At 46.7% G+C, this 16,439-nt stretch overlaps 1 long non-coding RNA gene across 3 annotated transcripts in view; it reads right to left on the bottom strand.

Annotated features, from left to right (window-relative positions):
* LOC138407107 (uncharacterized) overlaps nt 1-16,439 on the bottom strand; it is an 87,230-nt gene that overhangs the window by 7,686 nt on the left and 63,105 nt on the right. For all 3 annotated transcript variants that reach the window (XR_011240561.1, XR_011240560.1, XR_011240562.1), the window contains 3 exons: nt 9,663-9,817; nt 4,692-6,910; nt 4,488-4,599 (listed from right to left, as the gene is read on the bottom strand). This is a non-coding gene — a long non-coding RNA (uncharacterized lncRNA). The remainder of the gene's footprint in view (nt 1-4,487; nt 4,600-4,691; nt 6,911-9,662; nt 9,818-16,439) is intronic.

Below are 16,439 nucleotides of genomic sequence, written 5' to 3'. Positions count from 1 at the left end.
ATCGTGCTGACGGCGAAAAACAAACACTCGTCGCATCATAATAAAATGCGCTCGGCTCCCTCCCTCCATCTTTTCTGTTTCCGCCCCCGTGCTCGGACAGAATAACAGGGTTATCTCGCTCGTGCTCTTGTCAAACAGCCTGTCGTCCTCCGTCCCCTCACCCCGTCCTCCTCACCCCATCCTGAACCCTCCCCATGACCGGCCCTGTAATCCAATTAAAACCACATTAGGGCCAAATGAATAGCGGTAGAATTAATTAGCTGCTGACGAAGGTTTGGCTGAGCGACTGGCTGGCAGTGGGGCGGGCGGATGAGGCGCAGAGGCTCACGGGGGGAGAGGAGCGCCATTCACCTTTAACCTGCTGATGTCGAAGGGGTGAGGAGCGTTCGCTGCAGAGTTTGTGAGCACTGCTGCTTAATTAGAAAGACCGTAAATAAAGGATGAAACAGCTTTTATAGACGGTTTGAACTCAAATCTAAATCTCTTTCAGTGCTGAGATTGAATCTGGAGGAAGATGAGTTTTTATTCCTTTCAGTCAAAATGTTTCTGTCGGAGAATTAAAAAATGTTTCTCGCTGCACGTTGCAAAACTTTTGCGCCGACACGCGACAAACGGCACGTCTCATTTCTGCTTCCCAGCCTCCTCATGTCCTGGAAAATGGATGCAACCTTTTCTGCTGCAGCCTCCCAATGTGCACCGTCAGCAGAGTAGTCAGCGTAACCCACTGTGGCATTTGCATCATGCCCCTCCATGAATGTGTGTGTGTGTGTGTGTGTGTGTTCAACTCCTAATGAAGAGAGACAACCTCTGCTGGGGTCTCCTCTTGTCTCACACCACCAGGGGGGTACAGCAGGTGGACAGTCCCTGTACGTGTCCGGTGCACGCTTGAACGCCTGTTTGTGTATTTGTGTATTTGTTCATGTGCTCATGCGAGTGAGACAGTTTTTATGTTTGCATCCATGCAAGCCTGCTCTCGAGCATGTGTGTGTGTGTGTGTGTGTGTGAAATAAGATCCAGGTCCAGGCCTCTCCATTTCTCTCTGCAGGTAATAAAAATATAGAGTGCCCTCCAGATCCCTTTATAGAGAGGGAGTTGAGACCGCAGCGAAATCTAGGACAGGCTCCATTGATTTGGAGGCTACAGTATTACTCGCCATCACAGCCAGGGCAATATGAGAGGCCTTTTTTTTTTTTTTTAAATCACACAGCTACTCCGAGCCCAGAGGGACAGAGAGGAGGAACAGAGAGAACAAGCGAGAGATGAGGAGGAGGAGGGGAGTAATTGGGAAAGCTATCCTTATTTTGTCTCCTCTCCCTGCGTCCCTGCACATTTTCCTCATATTTATTCCTGAGCGACGTCTTCTCGCGATCAACATCCAGCAACGACACAGAAGATGTAACGCGAGCTGCGGCAAAGTCGAGTCCCTCTGCGTCGCGAAAACGTGTGTTTGTGTCTTTTTCTCGTTGGGACTGAAATTTACATTGGTGTTTAGTGGATCGACTGGGCCTGCTGGGGTGTGTTATATCACTCCTGGGTCCATTAAACCTGTTAAAACCCCATTATGATTTCCCAAATGTCAATCACCAGGAAAAAAAAAAAGGAGGCATTCTGCTCTCAATTTGGTTTCCGTCCAGCAGCAGTGATTGGTAGCCTTTCAAGACCCGGGGTTTTCACACCTCAAAGCTGCGGACAAATGAAAAAGAGCGTTTTCACAGTGTCGACTTCTCCTGGATCGGGCTCCTCCAGTTCTCAGGAGAGCGCCGGAGTGTTCTGGGTCGGACTGGGCACCCACCCCCTCTGTCTGGCTAAATAAGATAAGACCCTGTCATTGTATCCCACCACTCCACAGCCCTGACCACATCAAATATTCATGGGCCACAGCAGACTCTTAAGTAAACCGGCCAATTTGTTGCGGAAGGCGTGCATTAAGATTGGCTAGGACGATATGCGACGTGGCCCCCGGGGGACGGGCCAGACAGGGGCAGGCGGCTGCCATTTTGGCTCTCCTGTCTCTATTGTTGTCACCCGTCAGAGCAGAGGGTGAGGGACGGGGGGAGCGGCACGTGGCGGTCTGTCTTGGCGGTAATGGGCTGGGTGTGAATGGAAGGGGAAGGGGAGGGCGGGGCAGGAAAGCGGGAATGGATGGAAGATAAGAGGTCACGAGCTGTCGTTCATCCACACAGAGAGTCGAGGACAACAATGCGGGACGGACAGACTCATGTTTGAATGACAAAGGATATGAAGTGGCGAGCTGAGGGGGTTCAGTTCAAAGCGACGTGGCGTGGCGGCTTTTTACTGGTGACGTGATGGAGGAGTTGTCTTCGGTGCACACGAGACAACTTAATAGATCATATCAGAAAAACAAACAAAAGTATACGTGTAGCCGGCGCACAAACACGCTTGTAGACGATGGCTCACGCAGCGTGTCCGAGCAATAGATTTCAAGGATAGCCCGTCTGCACATTACAGCTCCCCGAGGACAGAAGTTGACAAATCACTAAAGCACATTTTCATTTTGCTTTATGGGCGCAGAAGTTGAGCAGCGGCGAGGGACAGACACAACTTTACACCCGGCGATTCCCCCGTAGGGCTTCTGATGGAAATGAGCTGAGAAACGTCTGCTCGGAGAAAAAAAAAGAGAGGAAGACAAGGAAGACAAAAAAAAAAAAAGAAAGGAGATGAAGCTCATAAAACCACAACTTGTAAAACTGTTCAGCGGATCTGAGAAGTGAGGATTCCTTGAGGCGGGAGAGGAAGGTGAAGGGAGTGAGGCGGAGGGCGGGGGAAGGCGATAATCCGGCAGCTACAGGGGCGAGATCACGATCTGCGGCGGGGGACGATGACGGCAGGGTGCAGCGAGGGCCTGGCTCAGTTATTAGGTCACTTCCGCAGAGGACCAGTGGGTGTTTAGAGAGCGACCGGGTTGCCGGGTGACCCCTGGCAGCCTGCTCGTCATCTGGCACTGGGGAACTCTGGGGGATCGGCGAGGAGCTTGTCGTGAATATTAAATGTGACTTTCTGCCTTTCACCAACACTGAGCGAGCGGAGCAGCGTTGGAGAGGAAGATAGTTTGAGGTTAAAATGGACGATACCACGTTTGAATCACTTGAAACCTGCGTCCACAGACCTGACGGAGCTTCGTCCTCGCGGCTTCGACCGTCGCCTTGACACACTTCATGGCGAATGAGGCCACTTACATGCTAATACCCGTGCAGGGCCATTTCCTTATCACGTATGTAAATGAACACATGTGCTGCGTTCATGTTGGCCAAACACAAACAGCAAACAATACGCTGACTTCATGTTGGCGTTTCAATTTATTTATTCCTACGGTAATTAAACACTGCCGACACACATGATTCCTTGTTGATAGCCTCGTTAGCATTAATTAGCTCACATTAGGAAAACGAACACGTCTCACAAACCGGTGAGATTCTCCGCTTTCTGATATTCTTTACTCAAATAGAACGTACTTGCATTAAAAAAGCAAAAGTACCGATTCAACCGAACTCAAGTAAAAGTATGAAAGTACAAGCTCGAGTACAACGTCCTGATATTTGTGTTCAAATATAAAATAGCTGAAAAATCTACTCCCCACTTGTGCTTTCTATAACATACACAGTATGTGTGGGTATACGTTGACGTGTGTGGGACGATGAAAGGCCCGTGTAGAGCAGCAGTTATTAAAGTAGGAGAGGAGAACATACGAGAGCAGAAGAAATGAGAGAAGCCAGTGTGTGTGTGTGGGTGTGGATGAGGATTATTCTGAGCTCTGCCATCTGTGAACAGGCGGACAGGTTTGTTTCCTGGATGATGAGAAGAAAAGGAATAAACAGTTAAAGTCAGAAGAACTCACAACGATTGTGTTGCTGCCGGTTTGTTTCTTTCTAGAAAGTTGTGGGTTTGTAACTGAGCGAGGAATAAAAAAGATTTGTAAATGATTTGACTCTGGGTTTTATTTGCTCAGTATACATGTGCTGCGTTGTGATACAACATTATAAGACCATGTGTTTTCCTCTCTGCTTGTACAAGCACAGCTTGAAGTGTCCACAGCAGCATTATTCAAAACTGAAAGGTTCTTATAATCATCTTGTTTTATCTGTCGTGCACTTTCATGTCCCCTCCTTTTTTTATCACTCCTCTCCAGTTCATCGAGGTTAAACGGTGTTTGCATGGACAGAAATCTGCATTTAATGGCTGCACAATTCCAGCAAATGGAAAAGTAAATATGAAAAAATGCCCTGTGCATCGCGTTATGTGAGACGCCGCGGTCCCTTCAACTAAATGTCTGTGCGTTGCAGCATTAAGCAGACAACAAGCACAGCTTCAAGTGCTCACCCACAGTATTATTTTCATTCTCGCTATTGAAGCCAACAAAATAACTGCAACAGCAGAACTCAGCTATATGATCAGGGTAAAGCCGCTCTGATTCAAACATCCTATTAAATGATAATGTCAACGTCTGTTAATGCCCAGTGTCAACTCACTGTGACTCTGGCGTTTTGTCCAGCGCCATCCACCATCGAGGAGTCGCCACACGTGGAGGAACGGGGGAGAGGCCCGATCGGCGTCACAGGCTCGTCCCACCTGACATCAGAGCTGCAGAGGGACACAACGGGAAAGTTTTAAAGCCTCTTGGTTCTTAAAACACGTGTCGCATCAGCTGTTCGGATGAGTTGAAGCGCCATTACCTCTTCATCAGGGACGCGCAATGAATCCTGGGAAACATTAGGCGAAGAAGGATCCACCCGTTGGAACCTTCGACTCTCAGAGATGAAAAGACGCATTCGAAGGAGCAGGGACAGTCTGGACGCGCCGCTGTGATGCAATCGCTCTTCAAATGCAGCCTCTGAATCGAGACGCAGCTTTGGAGGTTGTGCAGAACAAGTTAAAGAAAAAACATAGAAACCTGCATGTTTGCGTTGAATCATTAAAACTCGTGTTTTTGTGCATTTTCAAGTGAAGAAAGTCTATTTTTTCACTCATTCTGAAAATGTGTCCACACGAGAGAGAGTGCGTTTAATTATGTGAGTGAGTGTGTGAATGACTCAGAGGTCATTCCCATAAAAAGTAGAGGGGACGTTCTGGGCGAGGGAGGAAATCCAATTAAGGCCGTGGTACAGTTGTAGTGGCATTTAACAAATAACTCTCCTCCGTCTCTCTCGGCGGTGGCTGGGCGAGCGAGCCCCGGCACACTAGTAATAACACACTCGTTCTAAGTTATAGTCTTATTCGGCGCTATGTCTCCTATATGTCCGATAAGAGTTACGCTTCCATTCGCAGCCATGATGAAAGCATTAGTCAACACCTACTGTAACGACCAATCATCGGTGGTTTTATCCATCATGTGTTTATGCATGTGCACGCACACACACACACACACACACGTAGGCCCATCCATTCCCTGAAATACGCATATTATCCCAAGGTGGATAAAAAAATCAATGAAAAGCAATATTCCTATAGGATTTAGTTTATGCTATCGACCTACTTCTGCGAGCGAGTGCGTAGATCATCTGTGTGGCGGCGAGTGGATGACCTGCTAACCTCTATTCAGGGTCGCCGCAGTAACGCCCGAGATCGAGGGTTTACCTATCGCTTACGTTACAAAACCGAGCTCCCTGCCGTGGCACGCAAAACCCAGGGAAGATCCTGACTTTAGTTTTCAAGGCCAATTCTACGAAAATCTAATATTTCCATCTCGCCTCTGTAAACTGATGTTATTGTGTTGTTGTGGGGAAACTTTGAATAAATGCAGAGAAAATGTGACTTTACAGGAGGGTGTGATGAGGAGGAGGTGGTCACTCCCCCATTTAATATTTGATATTTCATGAAATATTAAAGAACATTGCATTAAAACCTGTGCTAATGCTAAAGTTATGAACCCTCCTCAGTTTATTTGTCCGATATGAAGAAGAGCTGAAGATATTGTGCAGAATCTGTGACAGAAAACAGACCTTGATGTCACAAAGAGGATCTTTTTTTTCAGACCTCAGGCCAAGTATTTTTACAATTTGCCATGAAAATGAAGTGGGAGTTGATTAACTGGGTTTTAAACGGCGTCTGTGTATATTTTACAGGACGAAACTTCAGGAATGTTCACTTTCTTTAACAGGAAACGTTTTTCCCTCCGTCTCAAACGAAAGGGTGAAGTGTTTTTCATCCGGATCATTCCCCTGGATCTATTATGTTGTTTTTAAATATTTCAAACGTGACTCAACCAATGAATCATCCAAGCCTTCCACAGACGCACAACACGATGCCCCAAAGACCAAAACCAGGCGCCATGCTCAAACTGTCCCTCTGTCTTTGTCTCCTCTTGCCCTGTAGTGTCAACCTGACGTCAGAAAGGCGACGCGGTGGCAGGAGACCGACCCGGCAACTCGTGGCACCACTCGTCTGGGAAGATAATGAGTTCCCATAGGCCAGAGATAGTGTGTGTGTGTGTGTGTGTGTTGGCTGAAGGTGTGCATGTGTGTGTCTTTCCTTGTTATTAAAGAACAGAGAGATAGCACTTGAAAGAGACAGAGAAATACTTTAAACTTTAAACCAGTTTGGTGAACCCCCAGCAGGATTTGGCTGTAATGAGGAGCGGTTCTGCTCCGTCTGTCTGCTGCCCTCTGTCAGCTCCTCTCATTCTCTCTTCCTCTTTCCGTCTCCGCTCGCCACAGTTGATGGTACAGACAACAGATCACTCCCAGGAGAGCCAGCCCTAAAACATTATCCGTCACGTTGACAGCTCCAGACTCTTTAAGTGAAGAAAATATCATGTACTACACATAGATGAACTCCTCCTCAAGCTCTTCCACACTCGCTTTTTCTTTCCTGTTGCAGCACATCTCTGTTTCACTTTCACTGACAGTGCAGGTGCTGAAGGAAGAAGGTGTTTTCTAAAGTTCAGCTCCTGATGCTGAAAGAAAAAAGAAATGTAAACTTAAATCCATGTTTATCTGACATTAAACAGCAGCGGGGACACTGTGATACAAGTCAACAGGCGATCGGCAGCAGTAAATCATCCCGGCTGTATCTGTCCTTGTAAAAATAAAACTATAAACAAGTGTGGATGAGAACGGACGGAGTTCGATATACGATGAAAAAAGGAGGGAGAGAAGAGGCCGATGCTGTAACTTTAACTTGGTCGTTTTAACAGAGATGAACTTATTTGATCTGGTTTTGGCCGTGGCAACATCATTATGGGATTACTCGCAGAATCAGCCCCTTTTGTAGCAGCAGTGTGCTCCTGCTTGGAATGAGTATATATATATATATATATATAATTTGATTTGAGATCAGGACTGAAGATGTTTCATTAGCTCCAGGATTATGATGACACTTCAATTAAAAAATGCACAGCACAAAATGTGGGCTGGAACATTTGGAGAAGGTGCACTTTGGTTATTTTGAGGCATGAAGGACGAATCGTGCTTTAATTTTTTTTGTCTCACGTTTTCTGAGTTCAATTACGACTTCTCCAAGGTCTGAGCTGGCGTCTGGAAGCTGAGGGTGAGGGAGGAGTGGGCAGAGTGTGAGAGAGAGAGAGAGAGATGGGGGAGGGATGGGGGACGAATGTGTTGAGGTGTGTGACGACTCTGTAAGGAATGATAAAGAGACAGAAGGAGAGACTGCTGGTTTTATTGCACCAAGGCCGACACACGTGGATTTATGGACACAAGCGCCCGTGCATGGTCTGTGTGTGTAAAGACTACAAGTGTCCCAACTCCACTGCTGACCTTGTGAAACTCCCAGAAAACTGTTTTTGAATTCATTCAGTGCAGCGACACTTGCCATTTCCAGTGGGTTTATTAAGTGAGGAGCAATAGACGGACATTTTAAGAGGGTCTTAAAAGACGGATCTGCCCTGCGACACTCTCACGCAGCAGTAAATCATCAATCTGTGATCTTCAAGGCACGCAGGAGTTATTTTGTGATTAAATGTCACAGTCTCATTCTTTGAAGTGTCCAATTTTTTTATTTCCTGCCGCACAAGCGGTGAAGGTTTGAGTAAAACGAGTTTACAAAAAAAAAGTGTCCTCCCTCTTTGATTCAGACAAATCATGACATTTTGACAAATTATATTTTAGACATTAAAGGGATCTCAACACTTTTAAAGCGACGAGGCGAGAGAGAAATACGACGACACAGACGGAGCGAAGGTTGGCGGCAATATGCAACAATAATCCTGTGAAGCAGCTGACGGGGAAAAGCATGAAGTGAAGAATAGAAATAAAAAGACTAATGCAAGACAACACGCACTCGGGAAACTTGAGCTTTGAACGAGTCGGACAATCTGCAGCTTCACAGGAGAAAATACAATTTCTAGACCCAATTTTCCCAAAAATGATCTGGACTTCGTGTCTAAAAACGTCTGAACAGTGAAAAAGAAGCTGTGCCGTACAGATATAAATCAAACATTAAGATTCCATTACCAAAGCCTGATGTGGGTTTAAAAGATAATCTTACTGTGAAGTCAGTGAGGGTGAAACACTATTCACAGCAGAGAGAAGGGGGGGGGGGGGGCGAGAGAGGAATCGTCAGGATGTGACTGCAGAGCAGCAACCTTGAAACCTTAGGTGGGCGAGAGAGGAGCCTGAGGGGGCTTTATGTTAGCGAGAGGGAGAGAGTGGGTGAGATCATAGACCTATTGCAGCACAATGACAGGAGCGTGCACGAGGGGACAAGGACACATGCGACTTCAGTTCTCCGCTGGTGAAGGGACACGGTCTGTAGCCCCCCCCCCCCCCCGTGCAGCGAACTCAGCGGAACATGGATTCTAGGTTCATTACTGCATATTCTTATCTCAGAGTGTGACACATGTGGGTTTGCACACACACACACACACACACACACACACACACACACACACACACACACACACACACACACACACGCCAGCGAAGTTTTGTTACTGTCATGTTAGACATACGTGTATTCTCACCAACCCGTGGTGCAGCAGATCATTTCAGTTTCAATGTTTGAAACTTTAGTTTGCAGAGGAGACAGTGTGTGAGAGGTCCGTGGATTCATTATTATTATTAATTAAATATGGCCGCCAGCTAAGTCGGAGCATATGAGGGTGAAAGGTCCTTTAACTAGGTTTGGGAGCTTTCAACCACATCTGTCTGGATTCAGTGGACGGAGTTGGCTCAGGCGTCTGATGTAGAGGACTGATATTTATGAGTCTGTGTGATTTGGTGCAGATCGAAATAAAAATCTGGATTTATTGGATTGAATTGTTGATTCTTAAAGGGACTGTTGGGACTCGGCGGATTGTAGTTTCTCGCAGCGTCTAATAGAAAAACACAAACTCACTTTAAAGCTGTTATGCTAAGATAACACATATCTGTGCTCTGACAAATTCATCCTGAGCCTTTCATTATTATAACTGTTGTTATTTCAGAATCACAACTTTAAATCTAATTTTGTGTCTTTATTTATTTTTTTTTGTGTTGGGCCTCAGAGATTCCGAATCTGCACACAGACTCACACACATCCCTTCTCTCCCTTTAGGACAGCATCCGGATGAAAGGTGCAGCCCCCCCCCCCTCCCCTCCCCTCTCGCCATCATCCTCAGCACCACCAGCGCCGCCCCGACACCCCTCCTCTCTGCTCACTCTCAGCTGTCAAACATCAAAAAGAAGTGTGCTGTCTCCAGAAAGACTCACCCAGGGCTCGGAGGGGAGGGGCTGGATTTTCTTCTTCTTTTTTTTTTTTTTTGAGTTGGGGGTGGTGGATAGAAAAAAGGGAACATGGCTGAGCTCTGAACACGCCTCGTGTACGTTTGGGTGACGACAGGGTTCCACTGATTAGTCCAAGGACGCTGGAAAGAAAGAGAGAAGGTGGCGATTAACAGCAAAGTTGCACAGAAGGAGAGGAGTGTGTGTGTGTGTGTGTGTGTGTGTGTGTGTGTGTGTGAGAAGAAAGAGTGATTGTGCGCTGGTGCAATGATTTAGTCATTTCTTACTCTCGCCTTTGAGTGTCATTTCTTTGATGGTGCTAAAAAGAAAAGCCCCTCCCACACAGACATCATTAAGGAACGGAGATATTGTCTTTCCAGGTGGATGAGGAGGATGAGGAGGATGAGGAGGATGAGGAGGGAAGAGAGGAAGGGGGTATCAAACGATTCCTCCTTAAAGACACTCCAGATCTGTATCACAGTCTTGGCATGTTGTGTTGGTGCGTGTGACTCGTTTGGTTGGCTAACAGCTCCGCCGTGTTACTGAGGGACAATTGAACAACGTCGGCTCCTCAATCAACGTCTGAAAGCCCGATCTGACTAATGTGTGAGCTCCCGCCTGCTTTATTCCCGTTGTAGCCCACAGTCATCATTATCTAGTCGAGGAGGTAGAGGTGCTGCTTATATTAGCACGTTGTGATGGTGGTGCGAGGAGGAGAAGTATCTGTGAGTCAGTGAGGAGAGACGACTCACATCCTCCACTTCAATAGAAGTCGCAGTAGCACAAAGATGAAAAATACTCTCAAGTAAAAGTACTACTGCCTCCGCCAAAGGATTTTTTAGGGCTGGGATGTGACCAAGATGGCGCTGAACACACTGTCAAAGTGAGGCTTCAGACCAGCAGCTCACAGACGACTGGTGACGTCACGGTGAGTCGATACCTGATGTACAGTCCGACTGTTGTTCTGCTGCTGTGACTCCGACCAGCAACGTGGAAACGTGTTCCTCCTGCACAGTTCTCCGCTTTGGCTCCGGTGTGTCTGAACCCTGCAGGCCTGAGATCCGTCAGTGTTTGTGAGCCGCGTGTCTTCACTGTAACCGACTCCGTGTCCTCACTTCAACTATTAAACTATAAAATCCACATTAAGCGGTCGGGGCACTTGACACAAAGAACCATGTACTTGATCCTGTCGGATAACAGCCGATCGCACCTTTGATTAATGTGTCAGTCAGGTAGACCATGAATAGCATTACTGAGAGCCTCGTGTTCTCCTGAGGAGACGGTGCACGATGAAACACTGAGAATTATTGTTATGAAACATGAATTCAGATTTAATCTTTTTACTTTTAATATTGAGTGAGTGATTAAAACACACAACGTACGACATACGAGAGAAGACGACATTGAATAATAACAACTAAAGTCCACATTAGATGCTAAAACAGATAATCCCACTCGATACCTTAAAACTAATATTGAATCTATACATGTCGGTGATGGAAAAAAAGCTGCGCGAGCTGCAGAGATGGAGGAAAACATAACCGGTGTGTTTGTCTTCCTTTATCCTCGGCAAGATGAAAAGAACGCTGTTGGGTCTGATGTTGTTGGTTCTCTCTGCCGTCAAAATGAAAGACTCCTCGACTGACAGACACAAAAGGGCTTTTTGAGATTTGTTGCAACTGCAGGAAGCTGCCTCTCCCTCCAAATTTGCTACTTGACAGTGATGGAGCGCCTGTCTAATACAATAATGTGTTAGTCCGCACATGTGCACGCAGAGGCGCACCCGCAAACACAACCGGGAGTGTGTTCAAAGAGCGGAGGGCTGTCTGACAACATCATTAGTGTGTCTCTGTCTGCGTGTATTATGTCTCCTTTCTTCTCTCACTCTTACCTCTCTCACCCTCTCCCCCGCTTCCTCTCTGTCTGTCTCTGCTGACGGAAATCGTGGGGGAAACAGGTGGAAGAGTATTCACAGGGAGCAGACATCATACGTTCCCTCGGTCTCAGAGGCAGATCAACGTGCCTGGGTGGAGATGTTCACCGTAACTGGGTGACAATGGGGGGAGTGTAGATGATTCCTTCAGCAGAGGAGAAGTGAGTCTGGGTTCAGGTGGTACAGTATTTTCTTCGTCAGTAGAACTCACGCTCAGTGTTCATCGCACAACGGTGGCGAATTTGAGCTGTTGCTGCTGCACGGGAACCGATTATGCGTCAACCATGGATTTCTGATTTCAAATATGAGGCCTCTCGCCTGCAGACAGCTCATCTCAGCTTCATGAAGAACGAACTGAGAGGAAGTGAAGGCACAGTTAAAAACCAGAGACGAAACTAAATCAGCTTTTTGCATCCACGTCACGCAAATGAGAAACGGTCTGACGAGAACGGAAACCAGAGGAGCTGCACAACAAAGGGCAGAGAAGAAGAAGAAAGGGTGAAAAAGACAAGGAGGTAAAATGGTGCTCTTCACTCCCCGGCCTCCTGGGTGGGGGCCCTTCTCTCCACATGAGAGGGGGCCCCTCTGATGAGGTGTTGATTGCCTGTGGGCACAAGTGGTTTCTCCAAACACTCTGAAAGTGGCCTATCCTCTGATTAGATTCAAGTGTTATAACGACAAATAGGCCCATGCACTCGACCATACATTACAGCGCGGAGGCAAGAGCTGGAGGCGAAGGCTTTCATTAGGGTGGCGTCTCGTAAAAAGACCCGGACAGACCCAAAGGTCGTTCTGAATGGAGTGGGAGTTATAGGGGGGGGGATTCACTTCGGAACCCCTCGGCTGTTTGGCTGCAGCCTCACAACAATGTGTTAAAGCACCGAGAGCCTGCAGGAGACGCACAACACAGATCACTGTGACTGGTTTATACAACGACAACAACAAGCAGAGTTTCCTCAAGAGGGATTTAAATGAAGTGAATTTATGTAGAAGACCGTGCACACTTTAGAGCCACGGTTAACACCTGTGGAAGACAAATGATTTATCTCAACATAACATTTAATCGTGAAGAGTTTCTTGATTTGGAGCCTCCGTTAATTTGAATTTACCACCAATCCAGCACGAAAACAGATCGAAGAAATCCGAGAAGATTTTCCACGTTTCTATGAAGTGAAGAGGATAAATCTTCCTGACAGTTCCTCTAGCGCCACCATGAGGTTAACAGTTGAAGTTTACAGTCAAATGATTTGAAAACGTGGAGTTTGATAAACTGTTGTCTTTAAAGTCTGGATAACAGAAGAAGATTAGTTTTACTCTGGACCATGTTTCCCACAGCTGCATGACAAGCGTACAATCATGTACCGATACGCAGCCAAAGCACACACACACACACATACATACACACACACACACACACACACACACACACACACTAAGGCCCAGACTGACATCTGTCTGCATAGGAACGGATTCTCACACACACACACACTGTCTGAGATGCACACGGCGATGTACAGACGAGACATGAATATTTAAGAGGCTTCGGTCTCCACGTGTTCCATATATGTCACCATCAGCGTCTCAAGAGCTGGTTGGAGGGCTGATGTGTGTGTGTGTGTGTGTGTGTGTGTGTGTGCGTGTGTGTGGGATGGTGGGCTCAAAGTGGCCATCTTCATATATCATGTAGCTCCTCCTTGCCAAGAGCACTGCTTCTGTCAAGTGTGTGTGATGAGTACCCACAAGACCTCTCCGCACTTCAGCCCTCGATCTGTGCGTGTATATAGCCTGTATATGTGTGTGTGTGTGTGTGTGTGTGTGTGTGTGAGAAGGATCGAGGGGAGCATCATGTGCAGCAGCTGTGCACAGAAAGCGGGTCAGTGGGTTGGACTGTAGCTGGGCCTTGTGGAAAAAATCCTCTAAGAGACGAGCAAACTCACAAACAGATTCTTCCACTGAGACTGTTGCTCAAAAGTTTGGATGTGAGGAGACAAACGCTTAGTCGATCCATGATGACAGTTAATTCATCTCAGCTAATTCACTTTTATTCAAATTACTGGAGTCCACGCCAAGGTTCTTTCTTGACCCACGTCACATCCTCCCACATATTTTCATGGAAATCTGTTCAGTAACCTCAGATAGAAAAACGATTGTTTGGCTGCTGGACCCAGATCATCTGGAGGCGCACACAGAAAACCTCCGCCTCCCCTTCACCTCCTATCTGTGAGAGTAAAGGGTGAATAAACATTCGGTTCCTGTGGCAAAGTATTTAAACTTGTGTCGTACAATTCAGGAAACTCACGATCTACTTTTCCTCCGTTGTTTATTCTCTCCAGATACTTAAACTCCGTCACTCATTAACAAATAAAAGCAAAATAAATCTGAGCTGTAGAAGAATGATTTCAAACATGATGAATTACAATAAACCATTAGAAATAATTGGCTGTGCTGCAGTGGCGACTTCTCTGCAGCTGCTCGTTGAGACGCAACCACACGTAAAGGGTTAACGACACGACTGGTGATGCCTCGCTTTCCACAACACTGCACTATGGGTGAGCGACACCCCCACAAACCCCCTCCTGCAGAGTTTGACAGTAGCTCGCAGCGCTCCGTCACCTCGTGTCCCCTCTCAGTGTGAAGCCTGGCACTCGTGATGTTATGGGATATGCACACAAAAACCACAAGCTTGCTCGGGCCCGTGCACTGAACTGAGTGCATGTGAAGTAAAGCTGATGAAATAAGAGAGCCGCCATCTGGAAAATAGGACACAGAGTAAATAAAGGCTGGCATGAAGGTAACACTTGTTTAATAGCTACCGACCGGAGCCTCGTTCTATAAATAAATGACATTGTAAACGTGCTTTTCCTCTTGAATCAATCACGTAACACATTACTGCCGTTTCCTAAAACACATGCGTTACTTTTAGGAATTCAAAATGAACATACGTCATTTGTTTGAAATTCACAACCATTCAGGAAAAGACAAGACCGACAATATTCTCTATTTTTTCATCTGTTTCTTTCTTGGAACTGAAGCCAGAGCTGAAAACAGCCGGTTCCTCGTCTGTTAAGAACAAACCTCCTTTATTACTTTGACCTGTCACTCGAATCATTAACGTGTGTTAATCAGCTGCTGAACACACTAATACTCTAATTCAGGAGTAAAATGACTGAGCGTCTTTATGATTGATTGATTTATGACCCTGTTTGAGAGAGTTACGTCTTCAGTGGGACTGAATAGCAGTGGGGGTCAAAGGTCAGGGACGGGGGAAATAATGAAAGAGGAATACTGAAAATAAGAGCAATAAAGAAGAATGTTGTGGTTTTAATATAAATATATAATATATATAATATAATGTATCATTCAGAGTGTTTTATACTGTGTACTCTCTGTAACTCTTATAACTATTTGTATTATTTCTGAAGCACACAAACGTAAATTTAACAGGGCATCTTTTTAATTATTTCGTAAATTCTTGAGTTGTGATAACTTGCAAGCAGTAAATTAAGATGTAGACGATGGACGAAGGAAAAAAGCATTTGTTCAACATTATTTGATGTATTTCTCCTCAGGTAGCAGTGAAAACTTCACCTGGATGTTTATTCACCGAGTGAGTAACAAGGTGATGTGGCTCTAATATACGACAGATATGTCGAGCAGCACGCGGCCCTCGTCCTGAGCTCGGCTCCGGCGTGGAGAGCCTCTGCTACGGAGCAATCTATAAGTACTTAGCTGCTAAGGAAATTAGCCGCTCCACCGGCTGGAGAATGGAGAAATCATTGTGGGGCCCGGTATGCTTCTGTGCGCCTGTGTAATTGTATTTCTAACAAATGTGCTCGCAAAGTCGGCAGCTCCAGACCTTTTCCCCTTCCAACTCCTCCTCCTCCACCTCCTCCTCCTCCACTTCACTTAAACCTCCTCTGCAGCCCCTCAACTTGTGAGCGCCAGCTAGCCGCGCACCGGGGCCACACCAGCACACCGTAGCCAACCTCATTATCGTGTGATTATGCGAAATCAGCGGAGAGGAGCGAGAGAATCAAAGCCGCCACTGGAGATGAGTGAGTTGTACAGTAAGTGTCCCTGCCCCGCCGAATTGGTCGGGGAAAGATTAGAGAACTCGCTGCCGGAGACTCGCAGAGATCAAATTCTCTCTTAGTTTGCCTACCTCTTGGGTGTCAAAATGAGTTTCGGTGATGAGGCAGATGCTGAGTTCTATCCTGCGGTTGCTGTGGGGATAAGAGAAGAGCAGGTTTGGATAAGCTTAGAAAATGAGGGAGATCCTCGCAGTGATAGCCATAAAGAATTCTGGGAGACTCGCAGAGAGGAGTGGGCTGAAACGCCGTCATTTATATTCAAGGGCAGCTGCAGCCGAGGAGTGGGTGTAAAATCGATGCAGGGGCTTTACCTCGTCTCATCCTTACTTTTTGTTCATGCTGAAAAGACGCCTCTGTGCTCGCCACTGCAAACCTCGGTGGCGGCTGAAATGATGTTTAGGGGAAGTGAACACGGGGGGGACAAAATGGCAGGCCGGCGTGCACACAAATAGGATGCAGAATTACAGGACGCACACACGGCCTCGCACAGGCTCCATCAGTGCTGCCTAAGATAACAAGAGCATATTGAGGATGACCGGAGGGGTGGAGAGACGAGAAGGAAAGACGGATGAGTGAAAGAGTAAGAAAGTGGTCACGCTTGGCTTCCTCTTGCCATGTAGCTGCCCTATCTCTGCGCCGCACTGACCCTCTACACGACCAGCCCCGCGCCTTATCACTGCTTCCCTCGCTCCCCCGGTGCTGCGCGGAACGTGATGCTGGAGACGTGACGCCAGATATAGG

This window comes from Paralichthys olivaceus, chromosome 24 (genome assembly GCF_024713975.1).
Source record: "Paralichthys olivaceus isolate ysfri-2021 chromosome 24, ASM2471397v2, whole genome shotgun sequence".
Lineage (NCBI taxonomy): Eukaryota > Metazoa > Chordata > Actinopteri > Pleuronectiformes > Paralichthyidae > Paralichthys > Paralichthys olivaceus.
This window is presented reverse-complemented; position numbering and strand designations above follow the sequence as displayed.